This window comes from Oncorhynchus kisutch, linkage group LG3 (assembly GCF_002021735.2).
Source record: "Oncorhynchus kisutch isolate 150728-3 linkage group LG3, Okis_V2, whole genome shotgun sequence".
Lineage (NCBI taxonomy): Eukaryota > Metazoa > Chordata > Actinopteri > Salmoniformes > Salmonidae > Oncorhynchus > Oncorhynchus kisutch.
In genome coordinates, this window is record NC_034176.2 from 25,782,947 (window position 1) to 25,794,906 (window position 11,960).

An 11,960-nucleotide genomic window follows, 5' to 3' on the forward strand; every position below is an offset into this window, starting at 1 on the left:
ATCTTCTCTAAAATACTTTTTGTAAATAACACAAAAACTGACGATTTCAGGAAAGATCTTTGAGCGTAATGTATACTTATAGTAACCATACCAGAACCCAGTTTTCCAGGGACAAGCAAGTAAAAATATAGGGAGGTTCAAATGGGCCTGTTGACATGTGGAGTGGAGGGTTGTGGGAGCCAGTCTCAGCCCTATTCCCCGGCACAGCTCACGTTCTCTGGGTGAACCCGTGTCCCGGGGCCCTGGGCCAGCTGGGCGGCTCTGTCTCATGTCTTAGGTCCTCACAGTTCACTGAGCCCTTTAAAGTGAACACACCCACCAGGGTCACTCAGGCCCACAAACACAGACAGGGCAGTCTTGGCTCCCATCTGAGACACACACACACACACACACACACACACACACACACACACACACACACACACACACACACACACACACACACACACACACACCAGACAGGCATCCTTTTATCTAACCCACTTTCCTTTGATTTAATTAAGACACACATTTTCGTATTTCTTGTTGTTGTTTTTTTCGTCTGCAAGAGATGGATTCTGAGATGGTTACTGGAGGGAAATGTCCAGAGTGGATCAGTTTTCTGACATGTCACACTCCAGTGAACATATGCATGGAGATCAAAGTGACCCCTGTACCTACCACAGTGCATCCCCGACAGATCTGACAGTGCCCCCATTGTGCAACCCTGACCTGTTACTGATAATGGATAGCCGCCACAGCCGCCCCCCTTTGAGAACCGGTCACACACAGAGAGCCATGTAGAGCTATGGCTGCAGTAGCTATCCCCCTGAATCATCACATATGACAACAGGTCAACTCTCATGTAGTATGACAGACAGGACTATGGACTAATACACACAGTGCTGAGTCCTTGTATCTTCATGCAAGTGAATGTGATTCATTACCATTCACTAGATTCATAGCTTCCTCCCTGTTGCAGCTATTTTGGTCTGTAATCTCTCCTCCGCATTACTGTTTATTTATCGTAGTGCAGAAACTCTTGGAACATCAAAGAAAGGGAACAACTGAGTGTGAGTTCCGCACATAAAAATATTATCTGCAGTTGTTTGATATTTCTGCTTAAACAGCAATGCACAGGATTTGGTTTCCATCAGGTCAGAACAGAATTCTCCCCCCACATCTGACTCTAGTCTGTGTTTTCAATTCTACTATGTTTTAGTATCTTGATGGAACTTTAGATTAGTCTAGAACAGACTCTCCTTCAGGCTGGTGATAATTACTTTGTTTTGGTACTTGCATGGATCTGCAAACCTGTTCAGAAAGGTTGTATCCCTGAAAGTGCTATCAGCATTCAGACAGTCTCAGAAAGTCTCCCTACCAGCCTTGTCTTTGCCCTAGGCTGATGATCTCTACGTCATGCCCCTCGCAAAACAAGTTTGGATGATCAAGGCCAGAGCAGTAGTAAAGTGCACCAACTTTGACCTTCTCATGAACTCTGTCTTCACTGTACCTTGGAGGTTGACACACATTATTGGTTCTGTGTATATTAGAGACCAATCCATGACAGGTTTGTGAATTATCACTGGCATGAATGTGTAAGATATACTGAAGGGCTACTGGTGGCTCCATCTAACCCAGACTGACTCCCCTCTAGCAGAGACAGTGGGACCATGAGGGGGTCAAAAATGCACAAGTTATCAAATTATCCCCAAAAGCTCCTCCATACCCCCCGCCTGGGTTTACAGAAGCAAGCCAGACTCCCACAACACACCCTGCCAGCTTACCAGTCCTGAGGGTTCCGTCAGACAGCTCGGGAATTTAGGATGGGGATCCGACAAGGCCTATAGCTGGGATGGAAATTTCTCTCCTCCTCTGTTTCAGCTTCTTATTGTCTGGGACAGGGATCCTGGTGTGCTCCTTCTGCCTTTATCTTCCTCTGAATCACCTGTTTGGATGACCTGTTTGTTGGGGCTCTGGGGTCATAATCCTAAAACATCACTGTCTGTCTTTCAGAGGAAAACTAGAATGTCACCAGAACAAAGGTGCACCAAACGGAAACATTACAGGAAAATGGAGGGGCACAAAACAGAGCTAATATTTCACCTCTCAGGGTGAACCTTGATGGAATTCAAATCTATTGATGTTGAAAACAATTGTAAATGTTACACCAGTTTGTAAAGTTGATGCAGCCAAGGATGTGTCTGTACTGATTAAGTTCCATAAGAGACAGTAGTTTCATTTTGTATGAAATAAACATTTGTCAAATGCGTCTTGCAGTGTGAAGGTAAATATAGGTATGCTAATTAATTATTTATTACATAAACACATGTTGCAACTTTCTATTTATGGTCTGGAAATTACCAACAACAACAATATCTAAAATAGTAATTATTTACATAATTACATTTGGAAATATTACTTGGAATAAATACCCTCAATAGGCAAAGGGATGTTTTAGCATTCCGGGTTTTATCACCATTCTCAGTTCAAAATCATTATAGACGATCCATCATCATACTGAACCATGCATGTTGGTATGGTATGATATGGTGATGAAACATAGTTTATTAAAAACTGCAGTAATCATTTCAGATAATGAAGTTATCAACACATGAAAACCATCACCAACACATAGACAAAGTTATGAGTCTGGTGCTTAGCGTTTATTATGACAGTAAGAGGTTACCACTTAATTTTTACATGTGCGCTTACTTCTAGAATGATTTCAGAGATATGGTTTTAACTTGATATTGATTAAATACTAATTGATGACAAAATATTGACACTTACATCTTGTTATCTAACTGTTTTTAATTTATTCACAATTCCATTTTGAACATGATTGCAATACAGTGAATGGATTCCAGGGGGCAGTATTAACCTGGCAGAGATCAATTTGGCCCCACCGCAGGTTGACCACAGAACAAATCAAATCAAATTTTATTGGTCACTTACACATATTTTGCAGATGTGATCACGGGTGTAGCAAAATGCAGACAAGACAGTAAATAATCAAACTCTTATCTATAGCTTAGACAATATCACCACAAATATTTCCCCACAAATTGACTGTTTCATGAAAACTGTATTAGTAACACCCATACAGAATCCTACTAGAGAATTATGTTCTCAGGCTTTACTATATTACCAACTTTGGAGTGTAGCACTGACATTTGATTGGTCATTATTTTCACCTTCCCTGTGGCAGGTAAATTAAGTCAACTAATCATGGAAGATACAATGTGACAAGAATGTGTCACAGTGCCAATAATGTATTTAAAAATATATATATATTCTTCACTTTCATCTTTAATTAAGACTAGATCTCAAAAACTATCATGAAAGTAGTTCTAATACATATTTTCTTTGGTATTTCTCATTTCAGGTGAAGCTATTGTACTTTTAAGAAGGTAGGCCTAGTTGGATTTAAGAAGGAATGAGGGGTGTGTGTCAGTATGTTGAGCATAGCATATTTGAAAATATATTTAAATTGCTTTTCTCTCAATTAACTGGAGAGGGAGAGCAGCAGTGTAGTTTGATCATATGATTTCAACACATTGTTTATGAAATTCATCGCACAGCTTCTACAATCAAATATAAAAGCAACCCTTATTTTTTGACTGCCTTGGCACAGCTAAGAACGTTCCTCTGTTCCACTCGCTGCTCATTATATTATCAAAATATGATTTAGCATTTCTAAGATTTTAATAAAACATTCATATCATGTTTCAAGTTGTAATGTCACGTGCACAAGTACAGTGAAATGCCTTTCTTGCAAGTTCTAAACCCAACAATGCAGCTGTCAATAACAATGTAATACTAAGAACAACAAGGTAGAACAAAAACACATGAGAAATAAAAACACACTGTATACAGGGTCAGTCAGTTGTCACCCCCCCCCCCCCCCCACACAATCAGCTCCTCGGTCTTACTGACATTGAGGGAGAGGTTGTTCTTCCGGCACCACCTCCCTGTAGGCTGTCTCATCCTCACCGGTGATCAGGCCTACCACTGTCGTGTCGTCTGCAAACTTAGTGGTGGTGTTGGACTCATGCATCGCCACGCAGGCATGGGTGAACAGGGATTACAGGAGGGGACATAATGATTGTCGGAGGAAAAGTAAAATGTACAAGATAGTTCTATGACAGATTCAGTAACTTTCTCTTGTTTTGTAGCAAACCTTATATAATTTCATTGAAGACAATGGCAATCAACACAATTCACACCACTGCATTAACAAAAACAAGCAATCATTTTGTGTCCTATGAAATTAAATTGTATGGATATTAGATAAGCCTAAAGTGAAAAAGATCAAAAGGCCATAAGACAACAAACAAGTTGCACAGTCAAACAAACAGCAAACAACAAAATGCCCAGCTAATCCTTGTCCTGGCTAGCCTCATTGTTGATCACATATTGTGAAAGCTGAAAAGAAGCCAGATCACAGCTGAGGCCATGACACTCGTCACATACAAACTCAGCTGACGAGATGGACAGATGAAATGGAATGAGAAGATATTAGAGTAGGAGAGAACAGGATATGGCTGGGCTGTAGATGAGGCCTGGCAGAGAGAGGCTGGCAGCTCCAGGGAGAATATGCCAGCAGTACCATGCAGGTGGCTGGATGTTGGCCCTCAGATGGGCCTGCCGCCAGTCTGGCCACAGGCCCCATCCCAACCTCCTGCTCTCTATTCAGCCCTTTGTGTTGCTGTGGGGCAGGCCAGACAAATTCATGTCTCATCATCACACACTGTGATAGCAGTGACTCAGCGAGCATCAATATCCCCTGTCACCAAAATCAATAGTGATGACTGTATTACACAACGTGCATGCCCGTGCGTGCGTGCACACACACACACACACACACACACACACACACACACACACACACACACACACACACACACACGCACAGAAGAGTGATACATACACAATTAAACAAAGCCTAAATATTGTCCTTGCATTAATATATTCTTCTCATTTACATGAAGCCTTAAACCCAAATAGGAAGTAATATACCCATATAAAGCCTCAAGTGTCAAGCAATAATGCAGTTTGAAATGTCATAAGAACGTAATGTCTTTGGACTGGCTCTCACAGCTGATACCTGCAGATATCAGAGGAAGTGTCTCACCTTCTGTTTGATTTTTCTCTATGCATACTCTACACAAACACTCACTCACACCCACACACTGTCACACCCTTGTCGTGTCTTTGGCTATGCCGGATTAAGTGATATGACATTCTAGTCTATAAAATAATTTCTCCCTGATTAATATTACCTGATTGAGCTAATCATGTAAATGTAATTAACTAGAGAGTCGGGGCACCACAAATGTATATTTATAGAGCTGTTATCTTCCGAATAAACTCTTAAAGACCTAGTAATATTTTACATCAATAGCAGTCAATATTAATCGTCATCTTAATTCAGTCTCATCTGAAAGTTGTAAATTCTTGGTTATCTGCACGAACCCTGGCTAACAAGTTGAATCAGCAATACAAAATTGGGCTTAATTATTTATTTACTAAATACCTAACTAATCACACAGAATTACACATACACATAATTAAACTTGACTTGATTACAAATGACGTCATAAAGGAAAACGTCCCTAGCGGGCGGAACAGATATGACAGCTGGTTACACCAAAGAAAGGGCTGGGTTTGAGTGAAAGAGCGGGAAACCTGAGGAACAAAGGGCGAAGCTGTGCTATCGTAAATGCAGAATCTTATGCATTCTAAATTACCGCCCATTTGGAAAAGAAAAATGAAATAAATATTTACTCTGAACTGCGCTTCGGTAGGTTGGTGGTAGATGGAAGGCCGTGTTGCCCAACCGAGTCCTTTGTCCTTTGAAGAATGTCTCTGCTGGTAAATTGGATATGTTGTAGTAACGTCATTGTGTGGTAGATGGGATACTCTGTCTGTTCCTTCCTAACCTGCGTTTGCAGCTGCAGTTGCTAACTCAACGGCTAGGAGGTATCACTTCTGTAGTGAATAAGAGTTCAATGTTCATACCATTCGCAACCAAGGCTCATGCTGATGTTGGTTTCCTTCTGTAGTTATTATCTGAACCATTCTGACAATGGACCGTCGTCCTCACATCCTCGGAACAGGAGGTTATATTGTCGTCAAGGCTTTATATTGGAAGGGACGGGCCACTGATTGAGCAGAGCCCTACCTTCTGAAAACCCAAATCTCACATTTTAGATGCTAAAATCACATTTCATCCCATCACAAATAAATTCATATTCAAACATTTAAATTGAACCACAATTCCATGTGAATCCGATAACTCTGATGTGTAGACTTTCCACTGTAGAGTTTATGTCATCTTATCATTGATGAGAATGTCTCAGATGACATCATATTCATTAAGTACCACCGCATATGTTCAATTGATCGGATTACCAGAATATAGTTCATTTCCACCCACCTTCTGATGTTCCCAGAATCTCTATGTTTTAACCAAGGGTTTTGCAAATGTAACATCAGTAGGGTAGAGAGAGGAAAAAAGGGGGGAAGAGGTATTTATGACTGTCATAAACCTACCCCAAGGCCAACGTCATGACACCCTCATCTGTTTCACCTGTCTTGTGCTTGTCGCCCATTTTCCCCATTATCCACTGTGCATTTATTCCTGTGTTTTCTGTTTGTCTGTTCCCAGTTCGTCTTGTCTCGTCAAACCCATGCTCTGTTTAATCCCTGTTTTCTAGTTCTTCCGGTTTTGACCATTCTGCCTGCCCTGACCCTGAGCCTGCCTGCCGTTCTGTACCTTACGGACTCTGCCCTGGATTACTGACCTCTGCCTGCCCTTGACCTGTCATTTGCCTGGCCCCTGTTTTGTAAATAAACCTCTGTGACTTGAGCTGTCTGCATCTGGGTCTTATCATGAGGTCTCCTGCTGTGTTCCAGGCCCTGGTTAACAACGTACTCCGCGACATGTTGAAACGGTTCGTGTTTGTCTACCTTGACGACATCCTCATCTTGTCACACTCAGCTCAAGAACACGTTCTCCATGTCCGACAAGTCCTCCATTGTCTGCGAATTCCATCTCTCCTTCCTTGGATACATCATTGCTACTGGTAATGTGCAGATGGATCCCGGAAAGGTGAGAACGGTGGTGGATTGGCCCCAACCCACGTCCTGAGTGCAGCTGCAACGCTTCCTGGGATTTTCCAATTTCTATTTCTGTTTTATCTGGGGTTACAGCACCATGGCTTCCCCCCTTTCTGCAATCACCTCTCCCAAGGTGTCATTCACATGGTCACCAGTGGCAGACCAGGCATTCCTGGACCTTAAGCACTGCTTCACCACAGCTCCTATATTAATACATCTAGACCCGTGTCGTCATTTCGTGGTGGAGGATTATGCTTCGAAAGTTCGAGTCAGGGCTGTCCTGTCCCAGCATTCTGCTCTGGACCTTAAGCTGCATCCCTGTGCCTTCTTCTCCCATCGTCTTAATGCCACAGAGAGGAATTAAGATGTGGGAAATATGAAACTACTTGCGGTGAAGATGGTGTTGGAGGAGTGGAGGCACTGGTTAGAGGGGGCCGAACATCCATTCATTAGGGGAATGGATCACAAGATCCTGGAATATCTCCGCACCGCCCAGGGTACAAGAATGTGAAGCCAGATGTGCTTTCATGCTGATATAGCCCCGCCGTTACACCCTTGGACCCTGAGACCATCCTTCCCACCTCGTGTCTGCTGGCTGCACTCATCTGGGGAATAGAGAACCTGGTCCGTGTGGCACTGCGTTCCCAGTCGGAACCCGGGGGGGCAGCTAACTGGATGTTTGTCCCAGACGCTGCCTGCTCCCTGGCCCTGGACTGGGCTCATTCCTCCATGCTTACCTGTCACCATGGCTCTCGTCGTACCCTGGCCTTTGTTCAACAACGCTTTTGATGGCTGACCATGGTCCATGATGTCTCCGCGTTCGTCGCCTCCTGCACTGTCTGTGCTCAGAATAAGAGTCCTTGGCAAGCTCCGGCTGGCCTCCTTCAACCACTTCCTGTCCCTCACCATCCCTGGTCACACATATCTCTGGACTTCGTCACTGGTCTCCCTCCGTCTGATGTCAACACCACGATCCTTACGGTGGTGGTCATTCCCCTCCCCAAGCTCCCCTCAGCCAAGGAGACGGCCTAGCTCATGGTACAGCACATCTTCCGGATCCAAGGACTTCCGGTGGGCATGGTCTCTGACCATGGTCCGCAGTTCTCGTTCCGGTTCTGGAAGGTGTTCTGCACACTCATTGGGTCATCGGCCAGTCCATCCTCCGGGTTTCATCCCCAGTCAACAGCCAGTCGGAGTGAGCCAATCAGGATCTGGAGACGACTCTTCACTTCCTTGTCTCCACCAACCCCACTACCTCGAGCCAGCAACTCGTGTGGGTGGAATATACCCACAACATCCTTCCCTGCTCAGCCACTGGTCTCTCGCCTTTCAAGTGGTTGATGGGTTATCAGCCCCCGCTCTTCCCTGAGAAAGAGGAAGAGGTCAGCGTACCCTTGGCCCAGATGTTCATCCGCCGCTGTCGCCGTACCTGGAAGACGCCCGGTCTGCTTTTCTCAAGACTACCTCTCGGGGTCGATGATAGGCAGACCGCCACCGGACCCCGGCTCCCCGCTATCGTCTCAGGTCGAGGGTATGGCTGTCCATTCATGGTCTGCCCCTCCGGACAAACTTTTGCGCTGTTTTATTGGCCTTTTCCCCATCTATAAGATTCGTAGCTCCTCTGCTGTTCATCTTCTGTTGCCAGTTCGTCTTGTCTCGTCAAGCCTACCAGCATGTTTTTCCATACCCCTGTTCTCTTTAGTCCCTGTTTTCTAGTTATTCTGGTTTTCTAGTTCTTCTGACCATTCTGCATGCCCTGACCCTGAGCCTGCCTGCAGTTCTGTACCTTACGGACTCTGCCCTGGTTTACTGACCTCTGCCTGCCCTTGACCTGTCGTTTGCCTACCCCCTGTTTCGCAAATAAACTTATGTGATCTGAACTGTCTGCATCTGGGTCTTATCCTGAGGTCTAATACACACTGACACTGACACTTAAACACACACACGCACACGCACACACACACTTCATTTGCTCATACGTACAGTTGAAGTCGGAAGTTTACATACACTTAGGTTGGAGTCATTAAAACTTGTTTTTCAACCACGTCACACATTTCTTGTTAATTAACCAACAATTGTTTTGGCAAGTCGGTTAGGACATCTACAAGTAATTTTTTCAACAATTGTTTACAGACAGATTATTTCACTTATAATTCACTGCATCACAATTTAAGTAGGTCAGAAGTTTACATACATTAAGTTGACTGTGCCTTTAAACAGCTTGGAAAATTCCAGAAAATTATGTCATGGCTTTAGAAGCTTCTGATAGGCTAATTGACATCATTTGAGTCAATTGGAGGTGTACCTGTGGTTGTATTTCAAGGCTTACCTTCAAACTCGGTGTATCTTTGCTTGACATAATGGAAAAATCTAAATAAATCAGCCAAGACTTCAGAAAAACAGGTGTAGACTTCCACAAGTCTGGTTCATCATTGGGAGCAATTTCAAAACGCCTGAAGGTACCACGTTCATCTGTACAAAAAATAGTATGCAAGTATAAACACCATGGGACCATTCAGCCGTCATACCGCTCAGGAAGGAGATGCGTTCTGTGCAAATCAAAATCAATCCCAGAACAACAGCAAAAGACCCTGTGAAGATGCTGGAAGAGGAGGTACAAAAGTATCTATATCTACAGTAAAACGAGTCCTATATCGACATAACCTGAAAGGCCGCTCAGCAAGGAAGAAGCCACTGCTCCAAAACCGCAATAACTGCACATGGTGACAAAGATCTCACTTTTTAGAGAAATGTTCTCTGGTCTGATGAAACAAAAATAGAACTGTTTGGCCATAATGACCATCGTTATGTTTGGAGGGAAAAGGGGGAGGCTTGCAAGCCGAAGAACACCATCCTAACCGTGAAGCACGGGGGTGGCAGCATCATGTTGTGGGGGTGCTTTGCTGCAGGAGGGACTTGTGCACTTCACAAAATAGATGGCGGCATGAGGGAGGAAAATTATGTGGATATATTGAAGCAACATCATAAGACATCAGTCAGGAAGTTAAAGCTTGGTCGCAAATGGACAATGACCCCAAGCATACTTCCAAAGTTGTGGCAAAATGGCTTAAGAACAATAACGTCAATGTATTGGAGTGGCCATCACAAAACCCTGACCTCAATCCTACAGAACTGTAATGGTTTTCTAGGTGTGAAGGAGAGTCGGACCAAAATGCAGCGTGTAGATTGCGATCCATGTTTAATAAACAAACGTAAAACACGAATCAATTACAAACACTACATAACAAAGAACGTAAATGAACCTAACGAAAACCGAAACAGCCTATACTTGTGTAAACTAACACAGAGACAGGAACAAGGACACTAAGGACAATCACTCACAAAACCCAACACAAAACAGGCTACCTAAATATGGTTCCCAATCAGAGACAATGACTAACACCTGCCTCTGATTGAGAACCATATCAGGCCAAACATAGAAATAGACAAACCAGACACACAACATAGAATGCCCACCCAGCTCACATCCTGACCAACACTAAAACAAGGAAAACACATACGAACGATGGTCAGACCGTGACAAGAACATTTGATGGCAGAACTGAAAAAGCTTGTGCGAGCAAGGAGGCCTACAAACCTGACTCAGTTACACCAGCTCTGTCAGCAGGAATGGGCCAAATTTCACCCAACTTATTGTGGGAAGCTTGTGGAAGGCAACCCAAAAGGTTCGATCCAAGTTAAACAATTTTAAGGCAATGCTACCATAGGCCGCCGCATAACACTTCACATAATTCTGCCCAAAAGCAATTACAATTTCTCTCAACCCGTGACATATGGGCTTTTTAGGTGAGCGCTGATGTCGCCCTGTGATACAGTGTCGACTTTGTCAAAGGCAGGGGCGCAAAATGTCCAGGGTGCTGTTGGAGAGAGCTGCGGCACTCCACCAACATTCCATCAAAAAAGTATCTAACATAAATCATATAGCAGATATAGGATATTGTAGAAAGAGTATGCAGCCTTTTCTGTAGCCTACAGGCTGGAGATAAAATGTATGACAGTGCAATGAGACGGACAATTTTAACATCATGCAGGTTTCTCCGATCAAATAGCCTAACCTAAATTAAATAAAATATAAAATGAGCTGTCATGTTAACAAACAACATGTCCTAAAAACAGGACAGGTCAAAGTAAAATTGACAATATGGAAGGGACAATCACAACTGTTGTCCAGGAGTTTCACCCCATTGTCATGATCAGTGGTTTCAAGTTTGTATCGATACATTTTTGACAAGCTGATCATACTCAAAAATAAAATACGTCTGCATTTCTTGCTGTGTTAACACATTGCAAATAGGCTGACGATAACACCTGATAAAGTTGAGTTGCTGATTTTCAGAGCTTAAATAACCAAATTGATTCGTCACAGGAATCAGGACTAATAAATCCAATGCAACGTCCTGTTTTACAAATGGTGAGCCAACCACATGGATGGGCATTCATAAAATGCCCATTGCAGCCGACATGGCATGCTACACCCCAGTAAGCACGGACAGAAGTCTATGTTTGGTTCAGATTTTGTCGGGTTTGGGCAAGCCTTGATTTGGCCCAAACACAGATGTCTATAAATTCTTTCTGTCTTCAAACTTTTATTCAGAACAAAATATTTGCAAAATACATATTTTTCAATGTTTGGAAAAGATGCCTTTTGAACGTCCTGCAAAATATGCATTTTAAACTTACTGAAAACATGTCTTTTCACCTTCCATTCAGAACCTAAATTGAACCTAACTTCAACGTCTAGAAAATAAATATTTTACATGTCTTTTCAACTGCATTTTGCTTACTGGGACTATTCTAGTTTTTTTTTGGTGGGAGGACATTTTTTGGTCTCTCCT